We start from the raw sequence: 8,576 nt of genomic DNA, 5'->3' as shown, positions 1-8,576 counted from the left end.
TTGTCATTTGAGAGCAACCCACCTCGAAGCCTTTGAGAGAGAATTCCTTGCGAGGATAAAGCCCTAAACACCCAGAGCCAAAGAGTGTTAGGCATCACTTAAGTCTTCCTGTCTGTGTGATCTGAAGACTTATTACACTTGAGGACTGTGAATCCTCCAGCCGGTTAGGCGTCGCGTTATGAGCATCCAAGAGTCATTGTGGATCACCGGTGAACGAAGTCTGTGAAGGTTTGGAAGTCTACCTTGAAGACTTACCAGAGTGATTGGGCGAGGACTGGGTGTCCTTAGCTCAAGGGGAATAAGGTGAAGACGAGGTCTTCTGAGTTGAATCTCAGCCTCCCTAACCAGACGTACAGTTGTCACAACAACTGGAACTGGTCCAACAAATCATTGTCTTCAACGAGTCACTGGTTTCATCCTTCCCTTCCCTTTACTTACTGTTGGTCCTTGTGAAGTCATTGTATGATTGCTTTATCTTTTGTCTTCACTGAGTGACTGCTTGTTCTGATTGGCTTCACAATATCTTCCTACCTGATCTTTACTGCCTAGCTGCTATTAGTCATTGTGCTTTCACTCCATTGAATACTTGACTATAGTTTGCCTAGTGTAGTCTATCTTCCGCTGCATGGTAATGGGTTTATTTCTATCGTTTGTCTTCAAAACTTCCATGTTTTGAAGACTTTCATAAAAATCACCTATTCACCCCCCCTCTAGTCGATCACTAGCACTTTCAATTGGTATCAGAGCAAGGTACTCCCTTGTTCTGTGTGATTCGGTTTAACCACTTGGAGTTTTAGCTATGTCGACTGCAGGGATAATCAAAGTCTCCGCTGCATGCCCAGTCTTCGATGGAACTGAATATCCCTACTGGAAGAATAAGATGCGCATGCATCCTGAAGCCATTGATGTCGACCTATGGTATGTCGTCAAGAATGGCGTTCCCAAGGCTGGTGAAGGTGTCACCGCTGCTGATGTCAAGAAGTTCCTTCAACTGGACTCCACTACCAAGAACATCATCTGTGGTCATCTGACCAAAGGACAGTATGGCCGTGTGAGTGCTTTGGAAACATCTACTAGTCTGGGACTGGCTCTCCAAGGTCAACAAAGGCGTCTCAACATAGAGAGATCAGAGAATCAGTGTCCTTCGCAACCTCTTCAACCGCTTCAAGAGAAATGACAATGAGAGTGTCCAGCTTGTTGGGTAACGTAGCAATAATTCAAAATTTTCCTACGTGTCACCAAGATCTATCTATGGAGTCATCTAGCAATGAGGGAGGAGTGGATCTACATACCCTTGTAGATCGCGCGCGGAAGCATTCAAGAGAACGGGGTTGATGGAGTCGTACTCGTCATGATCCAAATCACCGATGATCCTAGCGCCGAACGGACGGCACCTCCGCGTTCAACACACGTACGGAGCAGCGACGTCTCCTCCTTCTTGATCCAGCAAGGGGGAGGAGAGGTTGATGGAGATCCAGCAGCACGACGGCGTGGTGGTTGAAGTAGCGGGATTCCAACAGGGCTTCGCCAAGCGCTGCGGGAGGAGGGAGATGTGTCATGGGAGGGAGAGGGAGGCGCCAGGGCTTAGGTGTTGCTGCCCTCCCTTCCCCCCACTATATATAGGGCCAAGGGAGAGGGGGGGGCGTAGCCTTGGCCCTTCCTCCAAGGAAGGGTGCGGCCAAGGGAGGAGTCCCTCCTCCCCAAGGCACCTCGGAGGTGCCTTCCCCCTTTAGGACTCTTCCTTTCCCTCTTCTCTTGGCGCATGGGCCTCTTGGGGCTGGTGCCCTTGGCCCATATAGGCCAAGGTGCACCCCCTACAGCCCATGTGCACCCCCGGGGCAGGTGGCCCCACCCGGTGGACCCCCGGGACCCTTCCGGTGGTCCCGGTACAATACCGGTGACCCCGAAACTTGTCCCGATGGCCGAAATAGCACTTCCTATATATAATTTTTTACCTCCGGACCATTCCGGAACTCCTCGCGATGTTCGGGATCTCATCCGGGACTCCGAACAACTTTCGGGTTACCACATACTAATATCTCTATAACCCTAGCGTCACCGAACCTTAAGTGTGTAGACCCTACGGGTTCGGGAGACATGCAGACATGACCGAGATGACTCTTCGGTCAATAACCAACAGCGGGATCTGGGTACCCATGTTGGCTCCCACATGTTCCACGATGATCTCATCGGATGAACCACGATGTCAAGGACTTAATCAATCCCGTATACAATTCCCTTTGTCTAGCGGTACGATACTTGCCCGAGATTCGATCGTCGGTATCCCGATACCTTGTTCAATCTCGTTACCGGCAAGTCTCTTTACTCGTTCCGTAACACATCATCTCGTGATCAACTCCTTGATCACATTGTGCACATTATGATGATGTCCTACCGAGTGGGCCCAGAGATACCTCTCCGTTTACACGGAGTGACAAATCCCAGTCTCGATTCGCGCCAACCCAACAGACACTTTCGGAGATACCTGTAGTGTACCTTTATAGCCACCCAGTTACGTTGTGACATTTGGCACACCCAAAGCACTCCTACGGTATCCGGGAGTTGCACAATCTCATGGTCTAAGGAAATGATACTTGACATTAGAAAAGCTTTAGCATACGAACTACATGATCTTGTGCTAGGCTTAGGATTGGGTCTTTGTCCATCACATCATTCTCCTAATGATGTGATCCCATTATCAATGACATCCAATGTCCATGGTCAGGAAACCGTAACCATCTATTGATCAATGAGCTAGTCAACTAGAGGCTTACTAGGGACATGGTGTTGTCTATGTATCCACACATGTATCTGAGTTTCCTATCAATACAATTCTAGCATGGATAATAAACGATTATCATGAACAAGGAAATATAATAATAATCAATTTATTATTGCCTCTAGGGCATATTTCCAATAGTCTCCCACTTGCACTAGAGTCAATAATCCAGTTCACATTGCTATGTGACTAACACTCAAGGTCACATCCCCATGTGACTAACACCCAAAGAGTTTACTAGAGTCAATAATCTAGTTCACATTACCATGTGATCAACACTTGATGAGTTCCGGGTTTGATCATGTTATGCTTGTGAGAGATGTTATAGTCAATGGGTCTGAATCTTTCAGATCTGTATGTACTTCGCAAATTTCTTATGTCATCTTGTAGATTCAACTACTACGCTACATTTGGAGCTATTCCAAATAAATATTCTACTATACGAATCCAGTTTACTACTCAGAATAATCTGGATTAGTGTCAAAGTTTGCATCGGCGTAACCCTTTACGACGAACTCTTTTACCACCTCCATAATTGAGAAAATTCCTTAGTCCACTCGTTACTAAGGATAACTTTGACCGCTGTCCTGTGATCCATACTTAGATCACTCTTGTACCCCTTGACTGACTCATGGCAAGGCACATTTCAGGTGCGGTACACAGCATAGCATACTGTAGAGAGCCTATGATAAAAGCATAGGGGACGACCTTCGTCCTTCCTCTTTCTTCTGTTGTGGTCGAGCTTTAAGTCTTAACTTCATACCTTACAACTCAGGCAAGAACTCCTTCTTTGACTGATCCATCTTGAACACCTTCAAGATCATGTAGGTATGTGCTCATTTGAAAGTACCATTAAGCGTTTTGATCTATCCTTATAGATCTTGATGCTCAATGTTTAAGTAGCTTAATCCGAGCTTTCCATTGAAAAATACTTTCCAAATAACCCTATATGCTTTCCAGAAATTCTACGTCATTTCTGATCAACAATATGTCAACATATATTTATCAGAAATTCTATAGTGCTCCCACTCACTTCTTTGGAAATACAAGTTTCTCATAAACTTTGTATACACCCAAAATCTTTGATCATCTCATCAAAGCATACATTCCAACTCCGAGATGCTTACTCCAGTCCTTAGAAGGATTGCTGGAGCTTTGCATACTTATTAGCATCTTTCAGGATTGCAAAACCTTCCGGTTGTATCACATACAACCTTTCCTCAAGAAAATCATCGAGGAAACAATGTTTTTGACATCCTATTTGCAAGATTTCATAAATAATGCAGTAATCGCTAATATAATTCCAACAGACTCTTAGCATCGCTACGAGTGAGAAAAGTCTCATCATAGTCAACTCCTTGAACTTGTCGGAAAGAACTTAACGACAAGTCGAGCTTTCTTAATGGTGATACTTACCATCATTGTTCGTCTTCCTTTTAAAATCCATCTGTACTCAATAGCCTTACGACCATCGAGTCGTTCTGCCAAAGTCTACACTTTGATTTCATACATGGATCCTCTCTCGGATTTTATGGCCTCGAGCCATTTATCGGAATCCGGGCCCACCATCGCTTCTCCATGGCTCGTAGGTTCATTGTTGTCTAGCAACATGACTTCCAAGACAGGATTACGTACCACTCTGAAGTAGTACGCATCCTTGTCATCCTACGAGGTTTGGGAGTGACTTGATCCGAAGTCTCATGATCAATATCATAAGCTTCCACCTCAATTGGTGTAGGTGCCACAGGAACAACTCCTGTGCCCTGCCACACACTAGTTGAAGAGACGGTTCAATAACCTCATCAAGTCTCCACCATCCTCCCACTCAATTCTTTCGAGAGAAACTTTTCCTCGAGAAAGGACCCGATTCTAGAAACAAGCCCTTATTGCTTTCGAATCTGAGATAGGAGGTATACCCAACTGTTTTGGGTGTCCTATGAAGATGCATTTATCCGCTTTGGGTTCGAGCTTATCAGCCTGAAACTTTTTCACAGCAGCCCCAAACTTTTAAGAAATGACAGCTTAGGTTTCTCTAAAGAGTGAATTCCATTTTTTACCTTGTAGTTGTACATTTGTGACACATATTACCCTATTTAGCAGAACTTTTATCGAAATGTCAGATTTTGGAGACTTTTAACACGGTTTTACCCCAGTTTTACATTTTGTCTGTTTATGGTCGATAGGATCGGCATGTTGCGTCATTGATTTGTAAAAAAAACTGTAAGGATCGGAGGGCATCATTGGCGATCTTGTCCAAGCTTCTCTTGTCTATATGTTCCACTCCTTGTGGCCGTCCACATGTTTTTGGATACAGGGCGTCACCTCACACCTTACCTGATGGACACGCATCAAAAAACAAGGGTCCAAAGATTTCAAAAGGGGTATTCTAGACGAATTTTCACTCGAAGGGGTAATTAATGTCACAAATGTATAAATATGGGGTAAAAAGTGGAATTCACTCTTCTCTAAACCATAGTTCATATGGTGTCATCTCATCGGAATTACGTGGTGCCCTATTTAAAGTGAATGTGGTTGTCTCTAATGCCTAACCCATAAACTATCGTGGTAATTCGATAAGAGACATCATGGTATGCATCATATCCAATAGGGTGCAATTATGATGTTCGGACACACCATCACACTATGGTGTTCCAGGCTGTATTAGTTGTGAAACAATTTCCACAATGTCTTAATTCTATGCCAAACTCGTAATTCAGATATTCATCTCTATGATCATATCATAGATATTTTATCCTCTTGTCACGACGATCTTTCAACTTCACACTAAAATTACTTGAACCTTTCAATAATTCAGACTCGTGATTCATTGTCACACCCTAGCTAGTCATGCATTAGAGTGTTGCATCATGTTTACTCTTTCATCAGAAACTTGAAATGGGGATCTGTGAAACCCTCAGAATCATTTTGAAAATGACCCAAATAAAAATTTCTCCAAAAGGGTCCAAGAAAATGCTCATGTTGATCTCTGAAAATATTGGACAGAGATAAAAATCAAACCAATATTTTTAGTGGCTCATGGACATTTATTTTGGGCATTTGGAATTAATGCATAAATATTTGCTTTGGAAATATATTTCTATATATATTAATATATGTCCAAATATTATGCCAATTATAAAGGAGCTCTGGAATAATATATCTAGCCCCTGAAAAATTTGGCATAAGTTAAATAAATGATTTAATATATTATTTAAATTAAAACAAATGTCAGAAATTAGAAAACAGAAAAATAAATAAAGGGAGAAACTTACCTGGGCTCCTCCCTGTGCAGCCCAGCCAGCTCGCCGGCCCAGCCAGCAGGCGGCCCAGCCCGCCTCCCTCCTCTGTCGTCTTCGTCCCAACAGAGGGAGGGGAGTGTGGCCGGCGCGCGCGCGCCACCGCGCCACGCCACCTCTCTCCCTGCCTGCCTGCCCTCCCCTCCTCGCCTCGATGCCCTGGACGACGCCACGCCTCCCCCCTGCTCTCTCTCACTCTCCCTCGGCTCTCCCCTCCTCTCCCTCGCTCTCTCTCTCACACGGCCGAACACCACCATCGCCGCCGTTCGCCATAGCAGCCGACTCCGGCCACCCCTCGCTCCCCCGACTAGCTCAGGAGCTCCGCCTCGACCTCCTCTTCCTCCCCACCGCTCCACGGGTCTCCGGAAGCCCTGCATCGCCGTCACGTCGCCGTTCCCCTCCTCGGACTCCGACCACCGTCGCCGTCGATTCGCCGTCTCCAGCGCGTCCCCGAGCCCGCTTCGACGCCCACTGCAACCGCGGTGAGCTACGCCACCGTTTACCCCTCTTCTCCCCCTCGTTCCCTCACCACAGCCTCCTCCCCACCACGGCCGAACCTCCGCCGTCGCCGAGCTCGCCGTCGACGCAGCTCCGGTGACCATTTGGTCACCCCGACGAGTCCAACGAGTTCGTAAGGCTCCGTAGAGCATCCCTAGCGCCTCGCTTAGCTCGCCTTCGAGCTCCAACCCCGTTTCCGTGCACGACCGAACTCCGGCGGCCGCAGCCGAGCTCGCCGCCGTCGACTCCGGCCACCTCAGGCCCGGCCACCACCACCGTTCGACGCGCGGGAGCAAGGGCTCTCCAACGAGCCCAAGCACAGCCTCGCCCGTGCCCTGTAGCGCGATCCCGCATCACGCCGCCGTCTCGGACCTCGCCGGCGTCATGTCGCCGGTGGGGTTTGACTTGTCCGACCTGGGGTTTGACCCCCCAGGGTCACTGACGCGTGGGCCCCGTCGGCCAGGTGGACATCATTAGCGCTAACCACTGTTAGTTAACCCCCTGACACTGACCAGTGGGCCCCAGCGCCACTAATTAGTAATTAGGATTAATTTAAATCTGTTTAACCCCCCTGTCACTGACGTGTGGGCCCCACACGTCAGGTTTGACCTCAGCCAGCCGCAGTTGACCACTGACGTCATGCTGACGTCATGCTGGCGCAATAATTATATTTCTGGATTTAAATTAAATCAGGAAATTCCAGAATATTATTTAAACTTCAAAAATTCATAACTTTTATTCTGTAACTCCAAATTGGACAAATTATATATGAAAAATGATCAGAAAAATCCAATCTATCCATCTGTACTATTTTCATGCATGATCAAACAAGTTAAATTGATGTTTCAAGCAGAACAAGGAAAAGCACTTTAAAAGGCCATATTTGAATTTGAAATTTGAATCCTTGATTCAAATTTGTTCAAACCCTTCTGGTTTTAGTTGCATTAGCCCAACACACTCATATTGCCATGTTTCATGCATGCATCATATTGTTGCACATTGTTTGGTGATGGTTGTGTATCGATGTCCCTTGCGACAGGTTCTGCCTCCGAGGAGTACCGTGATTACCCTAATGAAGAATCGTATCCGTGCATCGAACCATCAGGCAAGCAACCAACCATTTGATCATATCGATACAATCCCATGTTCTCGCTCCTGCTCTCTTTTACTGCATTAAGACAACGCGATTCAAACTGCTGTGTGCTACGGTAGTTGAACCCATTTCCTCTGCATGACCTGTCATTGCCACAGTAACTAGATGAAACCCACTAGCATGTGTAGGAGTTGATTGAGCCCTATGTATGTGTTGTTCCTACCTTGCTATGCCTGCTATGCTTAGAGTCGTGTCAGGTCTGGTTCATCTGGGTGATGGGCTAGAGTGAAATGATTATGTCGGTAATGAGAGTGGTGTGGTGAACACGATTTGGTAAAGGTATCGATGAGAGGCCATGTAGGAGTACATGGTGGGTTGTTTCATTGAAGCCGACCTTAAGCACTGAGATCTGTATGTGTGATTTAAGAATCAGCTACTACCATGCATTGGGCCCGAAACCAATGGACCCTCTCGACTTCTTATTCACCTTAGTTCTCCGTCCAGGAGTTGCAAGTAGTTTCTGGTGTTTGTAGCCTACTGGAGGCCGTGGACAGCGCTGACCGTAGGGGTGGGCTGTGATGCGGTAGGTACGTGGCCGGGTGTACCGAATACCCGTTAGGTATCTCGGGAACCCTGTTCACATCGTTCGGGGCCGTATGGGAAACCTCGGCCGGACTCCCTGCGGATGGAACCTGAATAGGCGATAAACCTGGACTGGAGGCTTAGGTGATTAGGTAGGTCGTGGCCGACACCCACGTTGGGCTTCCGCTTGAAGGTTGCCGAGTACATGTCGTGTAAACGACGGTAAGTGGTGAGAGCGTGTATGAAGAAGTACCCCCTGCAGGGTTAACATGATCTATTCGAATAGCCGCGTCCGCGGTAAAGGACTACTTGGTTGCCTATACAGTTC

This window comes from Triticum dicoccoides, chromosome 1A (assembly GCF_002162155.2).
Source record: "Triticum dicoccoides isolate Atlit2015 ecotype Zavitan chromosome 1A, WEW_v2.0, whole genome shotgun sequence".
Classification (NCBI taxonomy): domain Eukaryota; kingdom Viridiplantae; phylum Streptophyta; class Magnoliopsida; order Poales; family Poaceae; genus Triticum; species Triticum dicoccoides.
This window is presented reverse-complemented; position numbering follows the sequence as displayed.